This window comes from Malaclemys terrapin, chromosome 7, assembly GCF_027887155.1.
Source record: "Malaclemys terrapin pileata isolate rMalTer1 chromosome 7, rMalTer1.hap1, whole genome shotgun sequence".
NCBI classification, from domain to species: domain Eukaryota; kingdom Metazoa; phylum Chordata; order Testudines; family Emydidae; genus Malaclemys; species Malaclemys terrapin.
In genome coordinates, this window is record NC_071511.1 from 41,283,395 (window position 1) to 41,308,994 (window position 25,600).

Genomic DNA, 25,600 nt, shown 5'->3' on the forward strand with positions numbered 1-25,600 from the left:
TACCATAAACCATTATGTGAAGACAAAATGTCTCAAGTATTCTGGAAAATATTTCAATGCACCATATGTTGAACAACATAATATATTGATCAAAAAATTCAAGACAATTTTGTTTTAGGAAAAGAAGCTAGGATTCTTCTTCATGCCATATGGAACCAAAGTGTATCAAACCAAAATCTGGGTAAGTCTTCCTTGATGGAGTTTGTGTTGGAGGGAAAAATGTTATGGTGTCCAAAGAAAACAATGCCTTTACAGTCTCTGACATTAAGGATTAAGAAAATAAGGTGTTGCTTTCAAAAATTAGCCTGGTATGAGGCTGCAGTCCTTTTGGACATGTACCTTAATTGTCCTCCTAATTTTATCTTGTAATTTATTAAAGGAGTTAATTCAGACATTCATTAAACAGCGTTTCTTTATGCTTGTACATGCTACTATTGCCATGGTAGCGGGAATGGATTCAACTAACAAAAGAGTTTAATGGAGAAGCAGTTTTACAAATCTTGTTAGAACGCTACATGGAAGCATTCAGGAAAGAAAAGCCACTTAGGTTGTTTCTTGTCTGTGGAAGCTCAAAGCCTCTTAGGCTATACTTTGAAGTAGCAATGTAATGTCTCAATAGCCAAGGCAACTGTGTCCCGTTTCAGGGTAAGAGAGCGAATCCTTCCTTGAAAATGAGAAATGTTAAGGCTGTATGACTATTCTATAGTACAAAGTACATATTGAAGACAACACCTTCAGTCAAGATGTATCACAGCATGAAAAAACTACTTCTGTTAAATCTTTGTATCAGATTGTTTTCAATAAGCCTCGTTAACTGTACATGCATCTGTTTGCATGCCCCAAATCCTAGACTTTAGAATGAGCTAGTAGGCAGGAACTCTATTTTCTTAAACCTTCAGAGAGGTTTAGGTTTGGTTTGAGTTCCAAGCCTGTTTTAATTCCATCTGAACCATTTCACCTGTCTCTAATTAGAAACGTTCAACTTCTAAGTGAAAGGCTTCTGATTGCTAAATTGGAAAGCTAGCATTACTTTCCCAGCTTACCAGAGACAAACACTGAATCCTGAATTTTACAAGCCTGTGCACTAAATTTTCATGAGTACTGTCTTGTGATATAATTCGGGCTCTACCAAATTCACGGTCCATTTTGGTCAATTTCACAATCAGAGGATTTTAAAAATTGTAAATTTCATTATTTCAGCTATTTAAATCTGAAATTTCACTGTGTTGTAATTATAGGGGTCCTGACCCAAAAAGGAGTTGTGGGGTGGTCACAAGGTTATTGTAGGGGGGTTGCTGTACTGCTACCCTTACTTCTGCGCTGCTGCTGGCAGTGGCGCTGCCTTCAGAGCTGGGCAGCTGGAGAGCAGCGGCTGCTGGCCAGGAGCCCAGCTCTGTAGGCAGAGCCACTGCCAGCAGCAGTGCAGAAGGATGGCATGGTACGGTATTGCCACCCTTACTTCTGCGCTGCTGCCTGCAGAGATGGGCCAGTCAGTCTGCAGCAACGATCTCCAGTTGCCCAGCTCTGAAGACAGCGCAGAAGTAATGGTGGCAATACCATGACCCCCTGCAACTCCCTTTTGGGTCTGGACCCCCAATTTGCAAAACTCTGGTCTACCCTATGAAGTCTGTATAGTATAGGGTAAAAACACAAGACACCAGATTTCATGGTCTGTGATGCGTTTTTTATGGACGTGAATTTGGTAGGGCCCTAGGTATAATGGAATTTCCGTATTAACAAATCCAACTAAATTGTAATGAGGATACTATAAAATATATTCACTAGGCACTACTAACCTAAGGCCAATGTCAGTTCACTGATGCATGCAAACATCTCTCATTTAAATCAATGGGAGACATGGATACCTATCCAGGACTGAATTTTGCCCTTGAAGCATTATTTCCCAAGGTATTCCAGTTTCAGAATGGCATGTATTTTCTGGCATTTTACTGATATTCATAATCTGTCAATGATGGCAGCGGTGATGCGAACTTCCAATTTATCTTTGAAGGTCTAGTTATTGACCAGTACAGTATGTTTGCTTTGAAACAATCTATATTATACTTATGGAATTGAACTGCAGCTATCTGGGTGTGGACTGAACAACCTACTCAAAAAAAATTTTAAAGGGTCTATTAGTAGTAGTTACTCTATTACAGTAGCACTCATGTTGCTAGGTATTGTCCACATAAAAGGAAGACAATGAAGCCGAAGTATTTGCAGTCCTAGAAGGCATGCAACATTTGAAGGAGAAAGGAAGCTAAAACATACAATCAACTTTACAAATATATTCGTAAACTATTCACAACTGCTCCTTATTACTTGGTCAATTTCTTGAAAGTCTCATGACATAAGTGGGTATAGAGGGAGAATTTGAAGGTGCAGAAGGACTCATTTTGGGGATGGGTCTCATGTATTAGACGTGGAATGAAAGCAAGCATGAAGATGACAGCTAACAGGAATGAAGTTGTGCATTCAAGTTTTCGTAGGCTGACCTGAAGAGTTTCAAACTCCAGAGCACTACTAACTGTTCACAGAAATTAAAAGCAGAGTTATTGAAGGTCAAATTTAGATAGGCGTTGAGTTTCTTTCCACCCCCTCTCCATTGCAACAAGCTTTGAAGCTGCAGCCAACTGTTTAAATGTTCATTTCCATAATTCTACAAGACAAAAGTTCCAGCCTTAAGACCAGCACCAAGCACCAACATACTTAACGTATGTACATTTTCTCTTCCTCCACCACCCCCAGAAGTTCCCTCTAGTTCTTTTCAGATTTTTTAGCTGGCATGTTAGAATACTATGATACTGAGTCTGAACCGAAATTCTCCGTGATTGTAAAAATTTGTGATTAAACAGATGTCAGCAAATATTTAATGGAGTGTAAGTAGAGAAGCAGATGGTGAAATCTATGGAGTTCAAAGTGGCTGTGTTACACTAAAAAGCAAATTTGAGGGAAAAAAGTATTGTACTGAAAATATTAACTATCTTCAAGATTAGTTTAAACAAATGTAAAAAAGTTCTTACTCAAAAACACGTATTCAGAAGGTTTATCAAGCTTGAAATAGAGGTATCTGCGTTATAAACTTCACACCATTATAGAAAAATTGACTTTATTCTGCTCTTGTGGATGTTACAGAACACTGTTCTTATCAACATCTGCATTCCCAAAGAAAATAATATACATCATAGTTGGAAAGCATCTGACTAAAACAAGTACCTTGACTAAGCATTGTGGACAACACATGTGCTATAAAGTAAGGCTGCAAGTCTGTCACGGAGGTCACGGGTTCCGTGACCTCCATGACTTTTGCAGTGGCTGGGGCAGGCTCAGGGGCTACCCAAACCAGGCAGCCCCTGAGCCAGCAGCAGCAGCTTGGATGTGTGGGAGGGGGCTCAGGGCTAGGGGCAGGAGGTTGGGTAAGGCATTTCTCTGTGCCTCAGCTTTCCCACCAGTAAAATGGAGCTATTTAAGTAAAATACTTTGAGACCTACCAATGAAAAGTGCAACATAAATATTAGTAGTATATAGAGTGATTTCTCTCTCTACATCTATGGCACCCCAGTAATATTTTTTCCTATGTGACAGACTTGTTTTCATGATTTTTAATCCTGCAAATTGTTGAAACAATTAATGTAAATAGCAAATTCAAATTCATGACTGTACCCTAAATCACTAAGAAAGCAGAACAGGAGGAGATCACTATTACACACACTGTGGTCTCCAACATTTGGTATTCAGGGAAGTCCCTTCTTAATATTGATCATGAAATCTAGACCATACCTTGAAGATGGAGCTATCTAACTCCCCAAACTCTGATCCTGGAAATGGCCTCTATTTTATTAGGGGCTTGATTGTGAGACAGCTCACAATCACAGGGGTATAAGCATAAGGATATAAGACATACTCAAACCCCTGCCTGGGCTACCTGCATCACCAGTCTGTGCATGGAAGTAGAGGGATAGCTGTGGCTGGAGGGCTGCTACTCCCAGCCTGCATAGTTTTGCAAGCAGCAGGCAGAGCCTTGGAGCAATCCTCTCAGTGCACTAGCCAGCACAGCTGAGCAAGTGATGCGAGGAGCTTACTTAGCTGTGCCATTGTACACTTATACAGCCTACTTCCCCTCTCTGGAGCAATGGGTAGCTGGGACTAAACTTTGGCCCTGGTCTACTCCTAGGGCAGTACAACTTGGGGCTTATGGTAACTCCCTGATATAGCCCAAAAGCACACACTTACTTACAGATGTTAAAGAGCACAAAAGTTATTATCTGGACTCTTTTGATCTCACATTTTCATGCTGAAATCCCAGCAGGTACCTCCAGCCTTGTGTAGTAGGTTGCATCCTGATTCAGAATGTATTCCACATTGTGCATGGACCTGAGATACTCTACTCCTGTGTTGCTCCCTCCCACAAATTTATTTCAAGTATTGTGAGTTCAGCCCCTGCTGTAGCTAATCTTGTCGAGATGTCAAAAGCTGCAGTTCTGTCACAGTCTAGGGGATGCAAAACAGGAGCTACAACCTCACACAATGCCCTGTATCCGGGGCCGGCTCCAGCTTTTTTGCCACCCCAAGTGGCGAAGAGAAAAATAAATTTAAAAAAAAAAGTAAAATAATTAAATAAATAAAGCTGCGATCAGCGGCACTTCGACGGCTGCTCTACCATGCCGCTTCATTCTTCGGCGGTAATTTGGCAGCCGCCAAATTGCTGCTGAAGACCCGGACGTGCCACCCCCTTCCAAGGGCCGCCCCAAGCACCAGCTTGCTGCGCTGGTGCCTGGAGCCGGCCCTGCCTGTATCCCAAGAGAAGAGGCACTAAACTGAAACAGAGACCACATGAGTTCTAGTCCCAGCTCTTCCACTCCACTATTATGAGCCCAGTCCTCTTCTCATTACCTTACAGGAGTAACTATTCCTCACCTATTTTATAGCTGAGATAACCAGGAGCTTGCATGATGTCACTCCGGGCAGAGCTAGGAGTAGAACAAATGGTTCTACTATAACAGAACTAGGTCTCATCCACTTTGCCACACAATCTTTCGGAAGGAACATGTCTGCACCTAAGGTGTTTCTCTAACCCTTACCAACCAGAGTATGGCTTTCATGCTTTAGTGGCTAGATCACATGCAGAAGTTTACAACTTTATTGCTACTTCCATGCTGAAAGATCTAGTTCTTTGATTCTAGTGGTAGTGGCTTATGCTTTTACATCCAGAATGCCCCAGTTAAGATGACCGAGATAGGAGTATTGTTACATTTGGCAATGCTATCTGTCCCCAGAGCCAGGAAAAGAAACCAAGAATCCTGATACCCAGGAGTTCTACTGCTGTGCCACAAATACTTTTGTAATCCACCTTTAAACTGAGTTTTGTCTCCCTGGCTAGGCTAGTTTACACAGAAGATAACAGCATACACTTCCCCCTCAGTCTTACAGCTGAAATTGAAGTTGTTGCTGTGGATTCAAAGACTGTGAATGATTTTTTTTTTTTAAATATAAGGACCCTTGCAAAAAAAACTGTTTGAATGATTTTACATTGCAAAACATTGTATTTTAGCGGTGACGTTGGGTGTTGTGTTAATATTTGTTTACTGTTGCATTTTTAGTGTTTGTAGTTTGGATAACAGAATCTATCCCTTTAAGAACAGTGTGAAATCTTCTGCAACATGCTTCAGGCTGAGACACCTTGTCTGTGTATCAAGAGACTGGAAGACTCTACTCCAAAAAGATCAGACTTTGATTTAGTAAACATGTGTTTCCAGAAAGCAAGTCTCATTCTGCAAGATTTTTAAAAAGTACTTATAGGGGATTTGATACCTCAGGACAATGCTAAGGCTCTATAGAGCCATTCACCTGTAGGTCGCCAATCAGAATCCAGCTCAGCAGGTTTAAAACTTGTTCCCACCTTACAAATGTTTGTTAGCCCCTGTATGAGTTAACTTTGGAGCGCCTCAGTTCTAGGAGGAGTCCCAGAGTCAAAAGACGAGACAAAAAAACATGAAGATACTTGCTTTTTGAAAACCTCGTGCTTTTTATGCCAATCTCCTGGTTTTTGGAGGTCTGCCTCAGGATTTTTCATACTACTTACCACAAGGTTAGGGCTAGAAAGGGCCTGTAATCAAGATGGAGAAGGCTCATCACAGAGCAAAGAGATACTGACTTTTATTTATGTGCTGAGATCATTTCATGTAAAAGTTTATTTCAAACTACTTAAAAAAAATCTGAGGGTGCAAAGGGTTAAAATGGAGTCCAGATATTTCCGAAAGTATTACAAAAAGTGTTTTACACTGTACTTTATAGGACCTATATAGTTCCTAAATCTCAACCTTTTAAAAAGTTCTGCACCAGATTATTCATGGGAAATGAAAAGTTGGCTCCTATATCTGTGTACGAATGGCTGTTATGCTTGATAAGGTCTTATTCTCAGTGAAAGACCAATGTATTTGAAAGTTAATGTACCCAGAATTTTATTGAGTGATTTAGTGTTTTTATAGGTACCACACTTTCAGCTTTGGTGACTGAAGTCCTCTTTCCACAGAGCAAAGTACAGCACAGGCATAAGAAAGGCAGACTTCTATACAACATTGTCTATTCTACCTCATGCAGCGGCTAAACTATTGTATGTGGGAGTGGGGAGAAAACTGGGTTATTAAAAATGGGTGGGGGAACCTAGTACACTAAATGCTACCATTGGAATTCTTAATGGCATGTGAAAAATTGTAAGGCTTGTTTATTATTAGGCTAAAATTAGGTGACATTTTCTTAAGAGTTCAAAGCCCAGATTTAAAAAAAAAAAACGGTATTTAGGCACCTAACTCCCAGTGATTTCAGTGGGAGTTAGTCACTTAAGTACCTTTAAAAACCTGAGTCTAGGTGACTTACCCAGCACAGTTTTCCAGTGGAGTCTGTGCTTGTTTAAGTCACTTTGAACTGTAGTGCATATTGAAAGAAAAGAAAATATATGTTCATTTAAATGCTATGAAGTTCATATTCCAATGTGCAGGATACGATGACCTTCTAGAGAAGCTAGTCACTCATAGGTCACAGTGTATGTTGAATTACAGAAAAGTGACAGCTTTTAAAAAAAAAATGTCAGCTGAAAAAAGAGCAAAAGGAGTTTTCTTCTCTCCCCATAACTGAAGGTTTCCATACAAAAAAGTACAACGCAGCTGAAGTTGCCTGAGAACAGCTTTACCTGCACTGACATTTCATCAAAGACAAATAACAGAGGTTTAAATATGATCCCACACTGAGTGGTTAGTACCTGCTATTCCAAATGCAAAGTTAATTACTGTAATTACGGTACCTTTATACACTATCCTAAGAAAATAATGCACACTAAATTACCCAAGGATTTTTCACTAAAAGCGAAAATCTGCTGTGTATTAGAATAACTCAAATTATTCTCATTTGAAGTCCTGCTTTTTATTTTTATTTAGTATACAGAGAAGACGCACGATAGCACTTTAAAGGTAGAATAAATAGCTTCTTTTAGAACATACATTAACATAAATCAAATATTATTACTGTTCTAAAGATATCCCCTATTTTTATCATTGATGTATGTATTTATACACCTTCGCTTACATTCCATAAACTGATAAAGGAGCAGCAAAGTAATGAGAGTCTACTGATCCAAAGCAAAAAGTCACTGTCAAGCCCTATGCCTTAGCTCTCCGGATGTGACTCTTGGCTCCACAGCTCATTCATCATTCCTTGACCTTGGAATGATGTGTAAGTAGGTAGCCACAAATCACATCTAAGTCATTTCTAACATAAGGCCAGGGTCTTCACAAAAGATAGAAGCAAAGATGAATCAGCTGCCTGTGACCAGAGTCAGGCATCTTGAAAGCATGCACATGTTGGTCAAAATGTTTTAAGAGTGCCTTTAGAACAAACAATCATTCATCTAGACAGTGATGTTAAACAAGGACAGAAAATAAAATGTGTGTGGAGGGTGGGGGATTCTTCTTTAGTTTACACCTACTTAAAGACTCCTATCAGTTGCTTTTCTTATTAGTATAGCCACTCATTAGGTCCCTTAATCTAAGTTTCACCTTAGACTCAGTGGGTCAAATTCTGTGGAACTGTGTAAAGCAGTGTAAGATACATATGAGTAGGTAGTGATAAGTGTAGAAGCAGTTGTAAATTACACCAGCTTAGATTTGTCTCTGAACTTGCTCTTTGTCTTTTAAAATAAATATATCAATGCCAGTCCACACACGTTATGGAATCACCGATCGCCAAAATTTCTGCTCTTCATTCTTAAGTTATATGAGAGTTCCATATGCACTAAAACAAATGTGAAATGTATGAAGTTTTTTTTTAAATCATTAACATGAAAATACCCATCAGAATTTTGTAAGAAATATTTTCTTTCCCAAATTGAGAACTTTTGTTCCAGGTTTCACTCCTGTTTTTTTCTGGCCAATCTTGCATAACAGCTGAGAAACAGGATTAATAATTAAATGATGTCAGTTTTAACTAAAGTTTCATGAATGGTAATTCTCAGATATAGTGCCCATTGATCAATGTCTAGATGCTTTTCCATGGATCCTAAAGAAATGTAGCATAATGCACAGCAAATTGATAGAGCCCAGCATTTAAATCACTAGAGTACTGACTTACTGCATGAGTAATGAACAAACATCAAGTTCAACGTATATCATATGAAATACCCATATTTTCTCATCAAATAATGTACTTAAATATTTAAAAACATGCAATACCAGATAGGCTTTCAGTCACTTCTACAGTGTTGCTGAAGCATTCATTATCTCATTGCTCACATTTGCGTCTTTGTCAAATCTGCTTTTCCACTAACCCATTCCCCTCAATATTTTAGCAGTCAAGAAGTAAATATTGTACTTAAAGCAACCAGTGATCTGGAATTGTACTTGGATACATTCAAACAGTAGCAGAGCAGCCAATGTGTGCAAGTATAGACAAGCACAGAAAGTCATTTAAAAAAAACCTATGCTGCAAAAAAGTAAGCTTTCATCTCACAGGCAGAAACCTCAGATAGCATTCTAATATAGCAGCAACAGAAGAAGGGAAACCACTTTAAATGTAAGTATTTCTATTATTAGTTAGGTAATGGGATCAGATTGTCAAAGCAGAACACACCTGTTTGCACAGTCTGGGCATGCAGGAGATTTAGAGAACCGTCAAGTAACTTTAAACAGCAGGATTTTTGCAGAATGGGAGGAGAAAAAGTGCCGGCTCTTAACCCTCCCTCCTCACATAGGTGCTGGAACTAGGGGTACTCGGGGGGCTGCTGCACCTCCTGGTTTGAAGTGGTTCCCATCATACACAGGGTTTACAGTTTGGTTCAATGGCTCCCAGTAGCCCCACTATACAAACTGTTCCCAAAACCCTGCCTCCTCAGCTCAGTTACTCATGTCCCTCTCATAGCCTAACTCTAGAAGTTATGGGGGAGGGGGAAAGGAGAGCACAGAAAGGGTTCAGTGAGAGGTCTTGGGAGAAGGTAGGATGGATGGCATCACGTGACAGACCTATTGAGAGGGGTAGCCCTGAAGTATTGGTATGCATAGCCAGCCTGTTGTCAGCGTCACCAGCCCATTTGGCGGGGGGGGCAGGGTGCATCTTGCAGTACCAGAATCTGTGAGGATTATGAAAATTGGGACAATTCATGTTTTGTGTAAGACTGACAGAGATGCTCCTGAAAACAGGGAGAGTCAATTTTTCAGGGACACAAGGTTCGGATATGATGAACACAGGCATATCAGACCATTCTAACAACTTTATAAATGTTATCTCCATCTTTGTGAGCCATAAATTGTATTCTAAATCCAAGGGGAAGGTTTATCAAACTTCCCCCAGGGAGTTATAATCTGTGGGAGGCGATTACTGCAAATTCTGGAACAGGTAAACAATTCCAAAAAAGAACCACTCACCAGAGATTTTTGCATATATAAGGTCAGACCAAGTAATCGGAGCCAGAGCCCAAGGGGACAAAGACTGGCTTTTAGTATAAAGACTGAGCTTAAATTGAATAAGGGGGTTCTTCACCTGCAAACTGACATGTACCTTTTACCAAAACGGCCAACTCTGCTGGAAGTGTTAAGGAGGACATTGACAAGTGACCAGACATCCAAGTGGAAGATGGGTGACTTCTGGTAAGCTTAATATGCATTTAGATCTTTCATTGTTTTATGACATTTTTGCTGTAATGCTTTTTCTCCTGAAATAAACGTACTTTGCTTTGTGCAGGCTGCCTAGTCACTGGTAAATCCACAGCCATTATCCTTGGAGAAAGAGGGCAAAGCTGCAGCTGCTGAGGTAAGATCAGACCTGCTGGGATAATCAGTGATTTTCATGGGAAGTGCAGACCTAAATCCCCAGTCTAGAGGGAGAGGGACCTTCCTGTAGAGAGGCTGGAAGCCTGAGACCTAAGGGGCCATCCCTGCAGCAGACGACCGAGGAATCAGAGGTGTAATTATCTCAAAACTGACAACAGTAACCCGAGCAATAGATGTGCATGATCTTCGTAGGCAATGATCAGCAATACAGCAGCTATTCCACAATCAACATCATGGTAATTCGGTCTTGTCCAAACTTGCCAGCTATTGGTTATGTTTATAGTGACATGCCACTCTAGCACAGGAGGAAAAGCAGTTTGTTGCCTACAAAGCACAATTTTACAGTGAGAATCCTCTCTCTCTCTCTCTGGTGAAAGGCAGAAGTTTCTAGCTGAAAGCCAAACCAGCTTCACTTTATGAAACCAAGCCTCTCAGCTGTGTTGTGGGCGGACAAACCTAGTAACCAGAACCAGAGCCCACAGTCACAAGACCAGAATCAGGAGTCAACTGGGTCAAGATACCAGTGGTAGTCTGACACAGGAGACAAAATGGAGATCAAAACCACAAATCAGATGCTGGGAGTCATGCCAGATCAAGATGCCAGAAAAATCAAAGCCTGGGGAGCAGGAAGCACAAGACACACAGTCCAGAACAGGATGCAGCCCAGTTGTTCAGACAGCTTCCTGTTCCTACATCTGGTTTAAGTGGGGACAGTGGGACAATCAGCTACTCCAAGAGTCTGCCAGTAGGATCTCAGGGGGTGGAGCCTCAAACTGGTGCTGGGCTTCATGGGTCGCACACAAGCAAGCAAGCAAGAGTTGGAGCATGGCCACTCTTGCAACCTGGGTTCAAGACCTGTGGTCACGACACCAAGAGTCTAATTTTTCTTCAGTGGTGAGAACATTGCGTATAATTAAGAATCATTGATGTAAGGGGTTCCCTTCCACACACTCAGCTGCTAGTTGCTACAGACAATTTAAAGACAAGTTAACTTGATGGCAAAAATCACAAGTATTTCTGTTTTTCTTAAATATATAAACAAATATTTATCATCATACAGATCTTCATTTTTTGAAAAAAAATTAAGTCAGTCAGGGAAAGCTTAGTCACAAGTAAGAGCCTGAAAAGGTTTTAACAAATTGTATCATTGCAGAATATCTCTATACAAAAAGAAGTGATACATTCCTTTTGGTAACTGTGCAGATTGCCTTTTTGGTGCCTGTGTGGCTTCCTTATACCAAGGGCCAGATTGTGGCCTGCACTGCACAATAGCACAATACTCCTGTGCATCTCTTTCAGCACTAAAAGGGCAGCAGACTCCACAGTACCTGTAAAGGGTTGGGAGGCCTAGCACACACCCACAAACACCAACACAGAGAGCCTGGCAACAGAGCTACAACAGCACATCAGGGAGCATATGTTGTGCTGGGTGTAGACCCAGCATAGTCTATTTGCTCCTTGTAGCAGTGGAGCGAGACCGTTTCCCTCCAGTCAGCTCCAGGGTCAGCACAACAACGTTCTGCCCTTTATTCTGGGCAGATGCAGACTACCAAATCTAGTCCTAACTAAAAAACAATATACAATAAAATCCAAGAGAACCCCATCACATCTGAATTTGAGTTATCCAGTGCACACAATTAGTCTGACTTACAGAATGCAAATTTCAGAAAGCTTTTTACAGTTTGATAAAACACTGTCATGGTAAAAATAGGTACTTTATTCATAACTAAAACCCATGTTCATATTTTATGACAAGGTAGCCAATTGTAGAACAGTCCTATTGTTCAGCTAAGGGTGGCTCTTAGCAGTTTTAGCCAAATAAGCTTCTTTACTGCCAGTAAACAAACTAGTTAACTGTCATTGTAACATCCCTATGAATAATTGTGATGACACCTTAATATGACATTTCTGAACAGCTCCCTATTAAATACTTACACAGATAAATGTCAAGTTATTGTTTGAATTACATTGCATGTTCAGCCAGTCAACTGTGTATGTACAGTACAGAGCAGTACATTGAAAAGACAGTTTTATCCTCAGCCCAGAACAGTAACAATAACCAAAGGTTTTATGGGAGTTAAATCAGTCAGTGTCATAGTTCAGCAAGGAAAAAAAATTGAATAGGAGACCAGAAAAGATACACCAACAGGCCTTGTGTATCCTGGAACTTGCCCTATTCACAGCCATCGGTATAGTTGTGCTGACACAAACTTCTAGAGTAGACAGGCAAATATGCTATAAGACGTGTACCAAGCAGTCAACCCTAGTTTCAAGAAAAATTATACAGCACTGGTGCAAATCATGCATTCTGACAGTTCTGCCTGCCTGGCTAGCCGCTTGCCTCAGTGCAGCCACACTGGGATTTGGCTTCTGACATATTATAGCCCCAGTGGGACAAGGTCTATCATGTAGGAAGCCAAAAATGTGACACTTGCGCCATTTGGCAATCATTTACAGGCTACGGGTCCAGGTGAATAATACTGAATATGTATTTATGAACATTCATTTGAATAGAAATGGAATTCATTTTCACAGTATTCACAATCTTCCTTTGTTCATATTCACACAATTTACTTCTCAATAACATTTGTAGACAGTGACTATCTCATGAATATTTAACTGGGATCTTGGGTCTAATTAAATATATGGATTATTATAATACTCCCCTTCTTGCTGAAGCACAAGGCAGAGTTCTCTCAAATCTTTTAAAAAAGCAGAACACAACCAAATAAATACTTTTGTTTTTACAAATAGGTCAATCTGTCTAAACTGAATGTAGCCATAAAATTTCCCATGTAACAGAAGATCACAGGGAACATGATGCATGGAACAGCTCTTCCCTTGACACTGCCTGCCCATACCTCTCAGCTGTATGGAGTGCAATTGCACTGTATGTAGAAACCACAGGAGAAAGTGACATTTATGTTGTTGGGAAAGGGTGGTACCCACCAGATGAACAGATGGAGAGCAGTGTATCTCCCTCACCCCCACTCTTCACTGTTTGGGATGTTAAGGTCCCCTCTGCACTCTGTTAGCCAAGGCGGGGGGCGCGGGACCATAAGGTCCAGAATATTTGACTTAATTCTTTTACAGGTAGCCATTTTTGCAATAAAAATGTATAGTAATTCTGCAATGGGCCAATAACTCATTCATCTGATTCAGCAATATAGGATAATGAAATATGAGAAATTATATCAAAATCTGTTTGAATATTTCATGTTCTGTTATGCTCTTTGACTGTCTCTTTCACTAACTCCAGTAACGGAGTCTTTGCCTCTGTCATGCATTCAAATGTCTTTACAAAATACACTAACCATAACACCAGCAACATTGTATTATGGTTGACAGTCATCCTTGAGCCAAAATCAAGCCACATTAATAATAATTAATAATAAAAATTCAAGAAAACACTTTCAACAGCCTTGTTTTGTCCTAAACAAATTCTGAATACACTGCTCCAAGTTTGACTCTGAAGATCAATTAAACTTTCTAGATTTCTACTTTAATTCCTGTTACCTGCTCATCACCAAAAAGTTTCTCTCCAAAGACCTTATACAAGAATAGGATGGCATATCAGACATTAGTTTTTGAATCGCAATGGAAAGGGTTAATTTTTGTTGGGTGTAGGTAGGAGTCACTAGTTTAGTAACTTGTTATTCCTTTTTTTAGATTTAAAGATTTTCTATAAATACCAGGCCAAATCCTCAGCTGCTATAAACTTCCTTACTCCATTAAAGTCAATGGAACTATGCCAGTGAACACCAGCTGAGAATTTGGTTAGTCTTAAAAAAAAAATATATATATATATATATATATATATATACACATGCATGCATATTATACGTGGGAAAGGAAATAAGTCAGTCATCGCTAGTATCTGTGTGAAGAGTCTGGACTTTTAAATTTTGCTGGTCTGCAGACTTTGCTATTAGTTTTGATGTGACCATGGGTAACATGCAAGTTTTACACTGAGCTAAGGTATATTTTCAAGGTCACGCGCCACTATGGAGGTTTTTTTATGGAGAAAAGTAAATGAACATTTATGTCAATTATACTTTCTATTGTGCGGTCCAGAAAAGGGTGATTAACTATGTATCAGAATTTTACCTTATTTTGTTGTGGGTTGCAGACGTTAAACCAAGAGAAAGCTCAGCTCCTCTGCTGCTGTAAAATCAAAGGACAAGCTGCCTGTTCCTGGAATGGGAGAAGCCCTGCTCTCTGATTTTCCCTTCCTCTTTGGCTGGTAAAATGAGAACATGAAAATCTGAAGTGAAAGCAGTTAGGGACTGGTGCCTGAATATGAGGTTTCTTGGGCCCCCAGACTTTCTGCTGGCGGGTGAATCATCAGTTCCTGATAGAAGAGGGGTGCCAGCTTGGAGTTCCCAGATCCACCTGTTCTCCTCTAAATAGATCATTATTTGGAAAAAGAACAGGAATACTTGTGGCACTTTAGAGACTAACGAATTTATTTCAGCATAAGCTTTTGTGGACTACAGCTCACCTCTTCAGATGCATAGAATGGAACACACAGACAGAAGATATTTATACATACAGAGAACATGAAAAGATGGAAGTACGCATACCAATTGTAAGAGGCCAATCAATTGAGATGAGCTATCAGTAGCAACAGAAGAAAAAACTTTAAAGTGATAATCGAGATGACCCATAGAAGGTGTGAGGAGAACTTAACATGGGGGAAAAAAATTCAATTAGTGTAATGACCCAACCATTCCCAGTCTCTGTTTAGGCCTAAGTTAATTGTCTAACTTGCATAGTGGCCACCTTCAGCCCCCCACTGAAACCTCTCCAGCGTATCATCAAAGATCTACAACCTATCCTGAAAGATGATCCCTCACTCTCACAGATCTTGGGAGACAGACCAGTCCTCGCTTACAGCCTCCTAACCTTAAGCAAATACTCACCAGCAACCACACACCATACAACAAAAACACTAACCCAGGAACCTATCCTTGCAACAAAGCCCAATGCCAGCTCTGTCCACATCTATTCAAGTGACACCGTCATAGGACCTAACCACATCAGCCACACCATCAGGGGCTCGTTCACCTGCACAACGTGATATGTGCCAGCAATGCCCCTCTGCCATGTACATTGGCCAAACTGGACAGTCTCTACGCAAAAGAATAAATGGACACAAATCTAACATCAGGAATCATAACTCTCAAAAACCAGTGGGAAAACACTTCAACCTCTCTAATCACTCAGTGACCGACTTGAAGGTGTCGGTTTTGCGACAAAAACCTTCAAAAACAGACTCCAAAGAGAGACTGAACTCGAATTAATATGCAAATTAGACACCATTAACTTAGGCCTAAACAGAGACTGGGAATGGTTGGGTCATTACACTAATTGAAATTTTTTTTCCCCCATGTTAAGTTCTCCTCACACCTTCTATGGGTCATCTCGATTATCACTTTAAAGTTTTTTCTTCTGTTGCTACTGATAGCTCATCTCAATTGATTGGCCTCTTACAATTGGTATGCGTACTTCCATCTTTTCATGTTCTCTGTATGTATAAATATCTTCTGTCTGTGTGTTCCATTCTATGCATCTGAAGAGGTGAGCTGTAGTCCACAAAAGCTTATGCTGAAATAAATTCGTTAGTCTCTAAAGTGCCACAAGTACTCCTGTTCTTTTTGCGGATACAGACTAGCACTGCTGCTACTTTGAAACCTGTCACTATTTGGAAAGGTTCTGAAATTCAGAGGACTGTATTGGTGTTTACCGCCCCTCCCCCCCCCCCGCCAAAAAAAAAAAAAACACACACCCCTATGGAGAAGTATCCCACAAGCTTCCCAGTTTAATTTGTTTTGATATCAGTAAAAGATTTTTCATCTTGCTCAAGTCTAAATTTTAAAGATGCCATTTATAGGGACAGAACACAGCCGTACACAGCTTCTGGCACTGTATTCAAACAAATAGTGCTAGATGAAAAATTAACTATGTTTCACATTTTTTCCCACAAAAATGGGGTGTGGGGTGGAAAAGGATAAATGAAAGAGGGAAAAAGAAGGGGGAAGAAAGAGAGCCAAAACTTTCGATTTCAAGGGTTGGGGGAGGTGTCACTGAAACATTGGACTTTAAAAACCATTAATAGAATTTTTTTAAAGGCCATTTTTCATTTAAAAAATGAAAAAGTTCAGTCAGCTCTACACACAAAGGTCTGTTTTGTTGGGTGATGAGTCTGCTTGAGGAGAAATCAACTTCTCTCAGATTCATTTCTTTTATCGTCCCCATTCTCTTTCTCCTGGTTCCTCAGTGAGAGATCGCAACCTCTCAACTCCATTTTCATTTCTTCCACCATGAGTGGGGAGAGTTTGTGAAATGCCTCTTATAAGCAGAAACATGGAACTCATACAGTTGTGTTCCTTTGAAGAATATGATACAAAGAAGAGAATTTGAAAAGTCAAGGTACATCAGATTAGTTACCCTATGTGTCTGATTTTATATGCTGTCAACTGCCTTCATTGGACCTGCATAAAAAACCCTGTTTCTAGAAAAACTATACAATTGTTATTTACATACATACTTCAGAAAAAGCTAATTATAAAAATACATTGGGCCGTATGAAGCATTTCTAATGTAGAGGCAAGTCATGAAGACAATGATCCCCAGGATCATATCAGTGATACATTAAGTCTATCTACTTTACAACTCTCTTATGTTTTATTGCGTCTCTAACTCAGTAACAAATTGCAGTCAACTCTTCAAGGATCTCTCTTATTGAAATTGCATTACACAAGATAAAAAGGAGACAAATGACACAAAATAACAGCAATCTCCAAACCACATTAATCAGATAAGTCATACTTCAAAAAGTGAGTAATGATACTGTGCTCAGCTTGCAGAATAATGAATATCTGAAAATAAATTAGAATTTCAAAATGCCGGTTAATATTCTCATTCTTTTTAGAGCCATGTCAACAGATTAAGTTATTTATTTTTAAAGGACATATTGGACCCATTTTAAAAGATATGAAAAAAATCCATATATTTACAAGTATAGGTTTCTATTCACCAATGACTTATACTTGATGTAACAACACATTCAGGCTTGTGGATCCACTGAACAAGTTGCAGTGTGCTGTAAATGTAGAACACAAAAATTGCACTGTGACAGAAACAAGGCGGGGGAGGAGGGGGAATCAACTAAAAGGTGCCACTGTTGAATACCAGTAGCTCAACCAGTCTAAGCCTTAGATATTGGGTCATCTTTCATTTAATCAAATAAGAAATGTGAAGCAAGTAGTTATAGTCACTGTGATCTGACTGTGCAGAAATCCAGTTCTCCAGACTGGAAATGCTTTTGAGCAATAAAGTATTTTTTTTCTAATATTTATTGTTTTAATTAAAAAGAAGAACAGGAGTACTTGTGGCACCTTAGAGACTAACAAATTTATTAGAGCATAAGCTTTCGTGGACTACAGCCCACTTCTTCGGATGCATATAGAATGGAACATATAATGAGGAGATATATATACACACATACAGAGAGCATAAACAGGTGGGAGTTGTCTTACTAACTCTGAGAGGCCAATTAATTAAGAGAAAAAAAAAAAAAAAAAACTTTTGAAGTGATAATCAAGCTAGCCGAGTACAGACAGTGTGATAAGAAGTGTGAGAGTACTTACAAGGGGAGATAGTCAACGTTTGTAATGGCTCAGCCATTCCCAGTCCTTATTCAAACCGGAGTTAATTGTGTCTAGTTTGCATATCAATTCTAGCTCTGCAGTCTCTCTTTGGAGTCTGTTTTTGAAGTTTTTCTGTTGTAATATAGCCACCCGCAGGTCTGTCACTGAATGACCAGACAGGTTAAAGTGTTCTCCCACTGGTTTTTGAGTATTTTGATTCCTGATGTCAGATTTGTGTCCATTAATTCTTTTGCGTAGAGACTGTCCGGTTTGGCCAATGTACATGGCAGAGGGGCATTGCTGGCACATGATGGCATAGATCACATTGGTAGATGTGCAGGTGAACGAGCCCCTGATGGTATGGCTGATGTGATTAGGTCCTATGATGATGTCACTTGAATAGATATGTGGACAGAGTTGGCATCGGGGTTTGTTACAAGGATAGGTTCCTGGGTTAGTGGTTTTGTTCAGTGATGTGTGGTTGCTGGTGAGTATTTGCTTTAGGTTGGGGGGTTGTCTGTAAGCGAGGACAGGTCTGTCTCCCAAGATCTGTGAGAGTAAAGGATCATCTTTCAGGATAGGTTGTAGATCTCTGATGATGCGCTGGAGAGGTTTTAGTTGGGGGCTGAAGGTGACAGCTAGTGGTGTTCTGTTATTTTCTTTGTTGGGCCTGTCTTGTAGGAGGTGACTTCTGGGTACTCGTCTGGCTCTGTCAATCTGTTTTTTCACTTCAGCAGGTGGGTATTGTAGTTTTAAGAATGCTTGATAGAGATCTTGTAGGTGCTTGTCTCTATCCGAGGGATTGGAGCAAATGCGGTTATATCTTAGAGCTTGGCTGTAGACAATGGATCGTGTGGTGTGTCCTGGATGGAAGCTGGAGGCATGTAGGTAAGTGTAGCGGTCAGTAGGTTTCCGGTATAGGGTGGTATTGATGTGACCATCGCTTATTAGCACAGTAGTGTCCAGGAAATGGACCGCTTGTGTGGATTGATCTAGGCTGAGGTTGATGGTGGGATGGAAATTATTGAAATCATGGTGAAATTCCTCAAGGGCTTCTTTTCCATGGGTCCAGATGATGAAGATGTCATCAATGTAGCGCAAGTAGAGTAGGGGCGTTAGGGGACGAGAGCTAAGGAAGCGTTGTTCTAAGTCAGCCATAAAAATGTTGGCATATTGTGGGGCCATGCGGGTACCCATAGCAGTGCCGCTGATTTGAAGGTATATATTGTCCCCAAATGTGAAATAGTTGTGGGTGAGGACAAAATCACAAAGTTCAGCCACCAGGTTAGCTGTGACATTATCAGGGATACTGTTCCTGATAGCTTGTAGTCCATCTTTGTGTGGAATATTGGTGTAGAGGGCTTCTACGTCCATAGTGGCCAGGATGGTGTTTTCTGGAAGATCACCGATGGATTGTAGTTTCCTCAGGAAGTCAGTGGTGTCTCGAAGATAGCTGGGAGTGCTGGTAGCGTAGGGTCTTAGGACAGAGTCTACATAACCAGACAAGCCTGATGTTAGGGTGCCAATGCCTGAGATGATGGGGCGTCCAGGATATCCAGGTTTATGGATCTTGGGTAGCAAATAGAATACCCCTGGTCGGGGTTCTAGGCATGTGTCTGTACGGATTTGTTCCTGTGCTTTGTCAGGGAGTTTTTTTAGCAGATGGTGTAGTTTCTTTAGGTAATCTTCAGTGGGATCAGAGGATAATGGCCTGTAGAATGTGGTGTTAGAGAGCTGTCTAGCAGCCTCCTGGTCATATTCCAATTTATTCATGATGACGACAGCACCTCCTTTGTCAGCCTTTTTGATTATGATGTCAGGGTTGTTTCTGAGGCTGTAGATGGCGTTGTGTTCAGCATGGCTGAGGTTATGTGGCAAGTGATGTTGCTTTTCCACAATTTCAGCCTTTGCACGTCGACGGAAGCAATCTATGTAGAAATCCAGTCTGTTGTTTCGACCGTCCGGAGGAGTCCATGCAGAATCCTTTTTTTTTGTAGTGCTGGTAGGGAGGATTCTGTGGGTTAGTATGCTGTTCAGAGGTATGTTGGAAATATTCTTTGAGTCGGAGACGTCGAAAGTAGGATTCTAGGTCACCGCAGAACTGTATCATATTCATGGGTCTGGAGGGACAAAAGGAGAGGCCCCGAGATAGGACAGACTCTTCTGCTGGGCTAAGAGTATAGCTGGAAAGATTAACAATATTGCTGGGTGGGTTAAGGGAGCTACTGTTGTGGCTGCTTGTGGCATGTAGCAGTTTAGATAGTTTAGTGTCCTTTTTCCTTTGTAGAGAGGCAAAGTTTGTCTTGTAAATGGCTTGTCTAGTTTTTGTAAAGTCTATCCATGAGGAAGTTTGTGTGGAAGATTGGTTTCTTATGAGAGTATCCAGTTCTGAGAGCTCATTCTTAATCTTTCCCTGTTTGCTGTATAGGATGCTGATCAGGTGGTTTCGCAGTTTCTTTGAGAGTGTGTGACACAGTCTCTCAGCATAGTCTGTGTGATATGTAGATTGTAATGGATTTTTTACCTTTAGTCCTTTTGGTATGATGTCCATCTGCTTGCATTTGGAAAGGAAGATGATGTCTGTCTGTATCTGTACGAGTTTTTTCATGAGGTTGATGGATTTCCATTCCATACGGCTAAATGCAGTGCCTTGCATAATGACAAGTTTCAGAGTAACAGCCGTGTTAGTCTGTATCCGCAAAAAGAAGAACAGGAGTACTTGTGGCACCTTAGAGACTAACAAATTTATTAGAGCATAAGCTTTCGTGGACTACAGCCCACTTCTTCGGATGCATATAGAATGGAACATATAATGAGGAGATATATATACACACATACAGAGAGCATAAACAGGTGGGAGTTGTCTTACTAACTCTGAGAGGCCAATTAATTAAGAGAAAAAAAAAAAAAAAAAACTTTTGAAGTGATAATCAAGCTAGCCGAGTACAGACAGTGTGATAAGAAGTGTGAGAGTACTTACAAGGGGAGATAGTCAACGTTTGTAATGGCTCAGCCATTCCCAGTCCTTATTCAAACCGGAGTTAATTGTGTCTAGTTTGCATATCAATTCTAGCTCTGCAGTCTCTCTTTGGAGTCTGTTTTTGAAGTTTTTCTGTTGTAATATAGCCACCCGCAGGTCTGTCACTGAATGACCAGACAGGTTAAAGTGTTCTCCCACTGGTTTTTGAGTATTTTGATTCCTGATGTCAGATTTGTGTCCATTAATTCTTTTGCGTAGAGACTGTCCGGTTTGGCCAATGTACATGGCAGAGGGGCATTGCTGGCACATGATGGCATAGATCACATTGGTAGATGTGCAGGTGAACGAGCCCCTGATGGTATGGCTGATGTGATTAGGTCCTATGATGATGTCACTTGAATAGATATGTGGACAGAGTTGGCATCGGGGTTTGTTACAAGGATAGGTTCCTGGGTTAGTGGTTTTGTTCAGTGATGTGTGGTTGCTGGTGAGTATTTGCTTTAGGTTGGGGGGTTGTCTGTAAGCGAGGACAGGTCTGTCTCCCAAGATCTGTGAGAGTAAAGGATCATCTTTCAGGATAGGTTGTAGATCTCTGATGATGCGCTGGAGAGGTTTTAGTTGGGGGCTGAAGGTGACAGCTAGTGGTGTTCTGTTATTTTCTTTGTTGGGCCTGTCTTGTAGGAGGTGACTTCTGGGTACTCGTCTGGCTCTGTCAATCTGTTTTTTCACTTCAGCAGGTGGGTATTGTAGTTTTAAGAATGCTTGATAGAGATCTTGTAGGTGCTTGTCTCTATCCGAGGGATTGGAGCAAATGCGGTTATATCTTAGAGCTTGGCTGTAGACAATGGATCGTGTGGTGTGTCCTGGATGGAAGCTGGAGGCATGTAGGTAAGTGTAGCGGTCAGTAGGTTTCCGGTATAGGGTGGTATTGATGTGACCATCGCTTATTAGCACAGTAGTGTCCAGGAAATGGACCGCTTGTGTGGATTGATCTAGGCTGAGGTTGATGGTGGGATGGAAATTATTGAAATCATGGTGAAATTCCTCAAGGGCTTCTTTTCCATGGGTCCAGATGATGAAGATGTCATCAATGTAGCGCAAGTAGAGTAGGGGCGTTAGGGGACGAGAGCTAAGGAAGCGTTGTTCTAAGTCAGCCATAAAAATGTTGGCATATTGTGGGGCCATGCGGGTACCCATAGCAGTGCCGCTGACTTGAAGGTATATATTGTCCCCAAATGTGAAATAGTTGTGGGTGAGGACAAAATCACAAAGTTCAGACAAATTGGGAGCATGAAATGAATTATCCCTTGAGTTTCAGAGTGAGCAATAATCTAGTATATTTGGTTTTGTATTCCAACCCTGATATAAGGACACATAAAGGAAAACCATGAATAAGGCTGGCAGCAGTACAATCAGCTCACTTGCCTGAACCCATAATAATCATCTGTATTAATAAAAGTGAAGAAAACTTGGAGATTGCTACTATTTTATTGTGTCCTGTGCAAAACTATTTCAAGTAAGGAATTTCACGCTTGGGGCCTGATCCAGACAAGCTTTAGCAGTTGATGACAAAAATTCTATGGCTCAGCTATTCCAGTGACTCCTTTTTAAATAAAATCTATAAAAGTTGCATTGGATAGCAGCTGGGATACAGTCTGAAATGAACAGTACCGTTAGTCATATTTGGTGGGGATGTTCAGTATTTTAAAAATGAAATTACAAACAGATCTATTTACTGTGTTTCTCGGGCTCCCAGATAAATTAAACCTATTGTGGAATAATACAAAATTGCTCATGCACCTTCCAATAGCCAGGTGCACCTTGCCAGAATTTTAGAAGAAAAAGTCCCTTCCACCCCCTCCCAACATCTTCTGAATACAGGTTGTTCAGACAATGGAACAGCTCACAGATAATCTGAAACGGGCCTACCATTTCTAGAATTAGAAAAAAAAAATACAAAAGACAAACCTGGGAAACAGAAATTTGGTTTGCCTGTGGAACTTTCTACTATCTTTAGTATAGTAAGTGGCACTTGGAAATGACATCAAGGAACTTCAATGAACATGCCCACTGATTACCTAGACAGCCTAATGAGGGCTTGGATTTTCAATGGCTGAGTTAATTTAAGTGAACCAAAGAAGATTAAAAGATCATGGTCCTAAAACCTTAAACTCTTCTCTGACAACTCTAATCCCATCAGCCAGGGAAAGCTGTTTACTGACCCTGAGCCTAAGAGATAGAGGTCTTTGACTAACAGTTTATGTGACTATCCCTGGCTGACAAGAGTGAACTCATCACAAAGGGGATAAAAAAAAAAATGAGAGAGACCAACCTGCATGAACAATGCAAGGATTTAATCTATTCGCAATAGAAAGTAGTAGACAGTAGGGGAGAAATCCACAGTTGTGGATGTATAAGTAAGTGCCTTTGCCCATCATATCACCAAGAAAACACAATTTGCATATATGTAGAGGACGTACCCTGGAAACCATTTGGTGTAAACATTATGTCAGTATATTACAATCAGCCACAGGGATTCCTTCCAAGATACAAAACCTTTCACTGTCAATGAAGCCCAGGTTGATGATGAAAGAAAGTAGTTACAGTTTTATTTATTTTTCGTTGCTGGTAAGAAATGAGTTGGTGGTCTCTGAGTATTTCTATTAGACAAGCCTCTACTTTAGTAAACACCTTGTTGGTTTTCTGATCAGAAGATCCAAGGACTCAACAGCCATGGAGACTGACCTACAGAATCACGTCACTTCTACAGATGGTCCCTGCACAAGGTAGAAACACACTGGTGGGGAAACTTGCAGTGCTTTTGTTGTTGTTAATGGATAATACAGTAACCACGTGGGGACCCCAGTCATGGATGAGGGTCCTATTCTGATAGGCACTGGGGGGTGGGGAGGAAAAAAGAAATGGTCCCTGTCCCAACAAGTAAGTGCATGCATGCCACTGCCCATAAGCTTGCTGCCTGAATAAAAAGGCTTCAGTCTACAGAGCTGTTAATCCAGCACATTTCATAAATAAATAAATAAATAAAATGAGACCAAAGGTAAAAACGTCTCTGACCTCAGTATCAAACAGGTATGCATTCTCAATAGGATATTCAAAAAGTGATGCTACAGTGGACATTGTAGTGGTTTTCATAGAATCATAGAATATCAGGGTTGGAAGGGACCTCAGGAGGTCATCTAGTCCAACCCCCTGCTCAAAGCAGGACCAATTCCCAACTAAATCATCCCAGCTAAGGCTTTGTCAAGCTGGACCTTAAAAACCTCTAAGGAAGGAGATTCCATCACTTCCCTAGGTAACCCATTCCAGTGCTTCACCACCCTCCTAGTGAAAAAGTTTTTCCTAATATCCAACCTAAACTCCCCCCTCTGCAACTAGAGACCATTGCTCCTTGTTCTGTCATCAGGTATCACTGAGAACAGTCTAGATCCATCCTCTTTGGAACCCCCTTTCAGGTAGTTGAAAGCAGCTATCAAATCCCCCCTCATTCTTCTCTTTTGCAGACTAAACAATCCCAGTTCCCTCAGCCTCTCCTCATAAGTGATGTGCTCCAGGCCCCTAATCATTTCTGGACTGGACACAGCACTCCAGATGAGGCCTCACCAATGTCAAATAGAGGGGAATGATCACGTCCCTTGATCTGCTGGCAATGCCCCTACTAGTACAGCCCAAAATGCCGTTAGCCTTTTTGGCAATGAGGGCACACTGTTGACTCATGTCCAACTTCTTGTCCACTGTAACCCCTAGGTCCTTTTCTGCAGAACTGCTGCCTAGCCATTCGGCCATCCACCTCATCCCCCTGGTCTGGTGGTCAGCAGCAGACTCCCACCACAAGATCACCCTTGTTTCTCACACTTCTAAACTTAATAGAGAGACTCTCAGGTTTTACTGTACTAAACTAGAAACATGGCTTTAATTTGGTGGATTAATCTGGAAAAGAGTTTTCCCAGTACATTTCCTGGGTGGTTTCAAATGATACACTGACAAACTAGAACACACACACACACTTGATTGTATCACAAATAACTAAAACAGAGGAAATGAAAGACTTACCTTGAATATGCCTGATCTCGGTCTCATGCAACAGCATGCAGGCACTAAATGAAAAAAAAATATTGAACAAGTCTTAATCTTTGGAGATGCAAATTATTTATTGAGCAAATTGAATTTAAGACCCAAGGAAATCCAGCCCAGCCATTTAAGAATGCCCAGCTTTACCTGTTCTCATTTGTTCTATTCCATAACTACTAGAAATAAGCATGTTTTTATTATTATTTTCCTACTCTACAAACCTGAAAGTGAGTCTGAAAAAAACTAACACTAATTTCAGTATAACTGTAGTGTGAAAAACTATGTAGTTATAACAATTGCCAAAAAATCAAAACATTTAGAAATGTGGGTCCATGTTGTCAATAATATGTTGTAATTCATAATTGCTCTCTGATAAAGTGCAGAGCTAAAAGCATTAAAATGAGCCTAGAAATAAGCAGACACTCAGTTTTGCTCAGAAACAAATATATTGAATCAAAAAGAACAAATAAATAAATATGCACATTATTCAGAGTAATAGATCATAATGGCTTTTGGAGAAGATGAAGAAAAAGAGCTCTTCTAGGAATTGCTATCAAGAGAAA

General features: G+C 40.5%; 1 protein-coding gene across 1 annotated transcript in view; it reads right to left on the minus strand.

Annotated features, from left to right (window-relative positions):
* Positions 1 to 25,060, minus strand: part of ATP2B2 (ATPase plasma membrane Ca2+ transporting 2) — a 534,155-nt gene extending 509,095 nt beyond the window's left edge. Inside the window, exon 1 of the mRNA XM_054035362.1 lies at positions 25,020 to 25,060. The gene's annotated coding sequence lies outside the window, so the exon portion shown is untranslated. The remainder of the gene's footprint in view (positions 1 to 25,019) is intronic.
* Between the last annotated feature and the right edge of the window lie 540 nt (positions 25,061 to 25,600).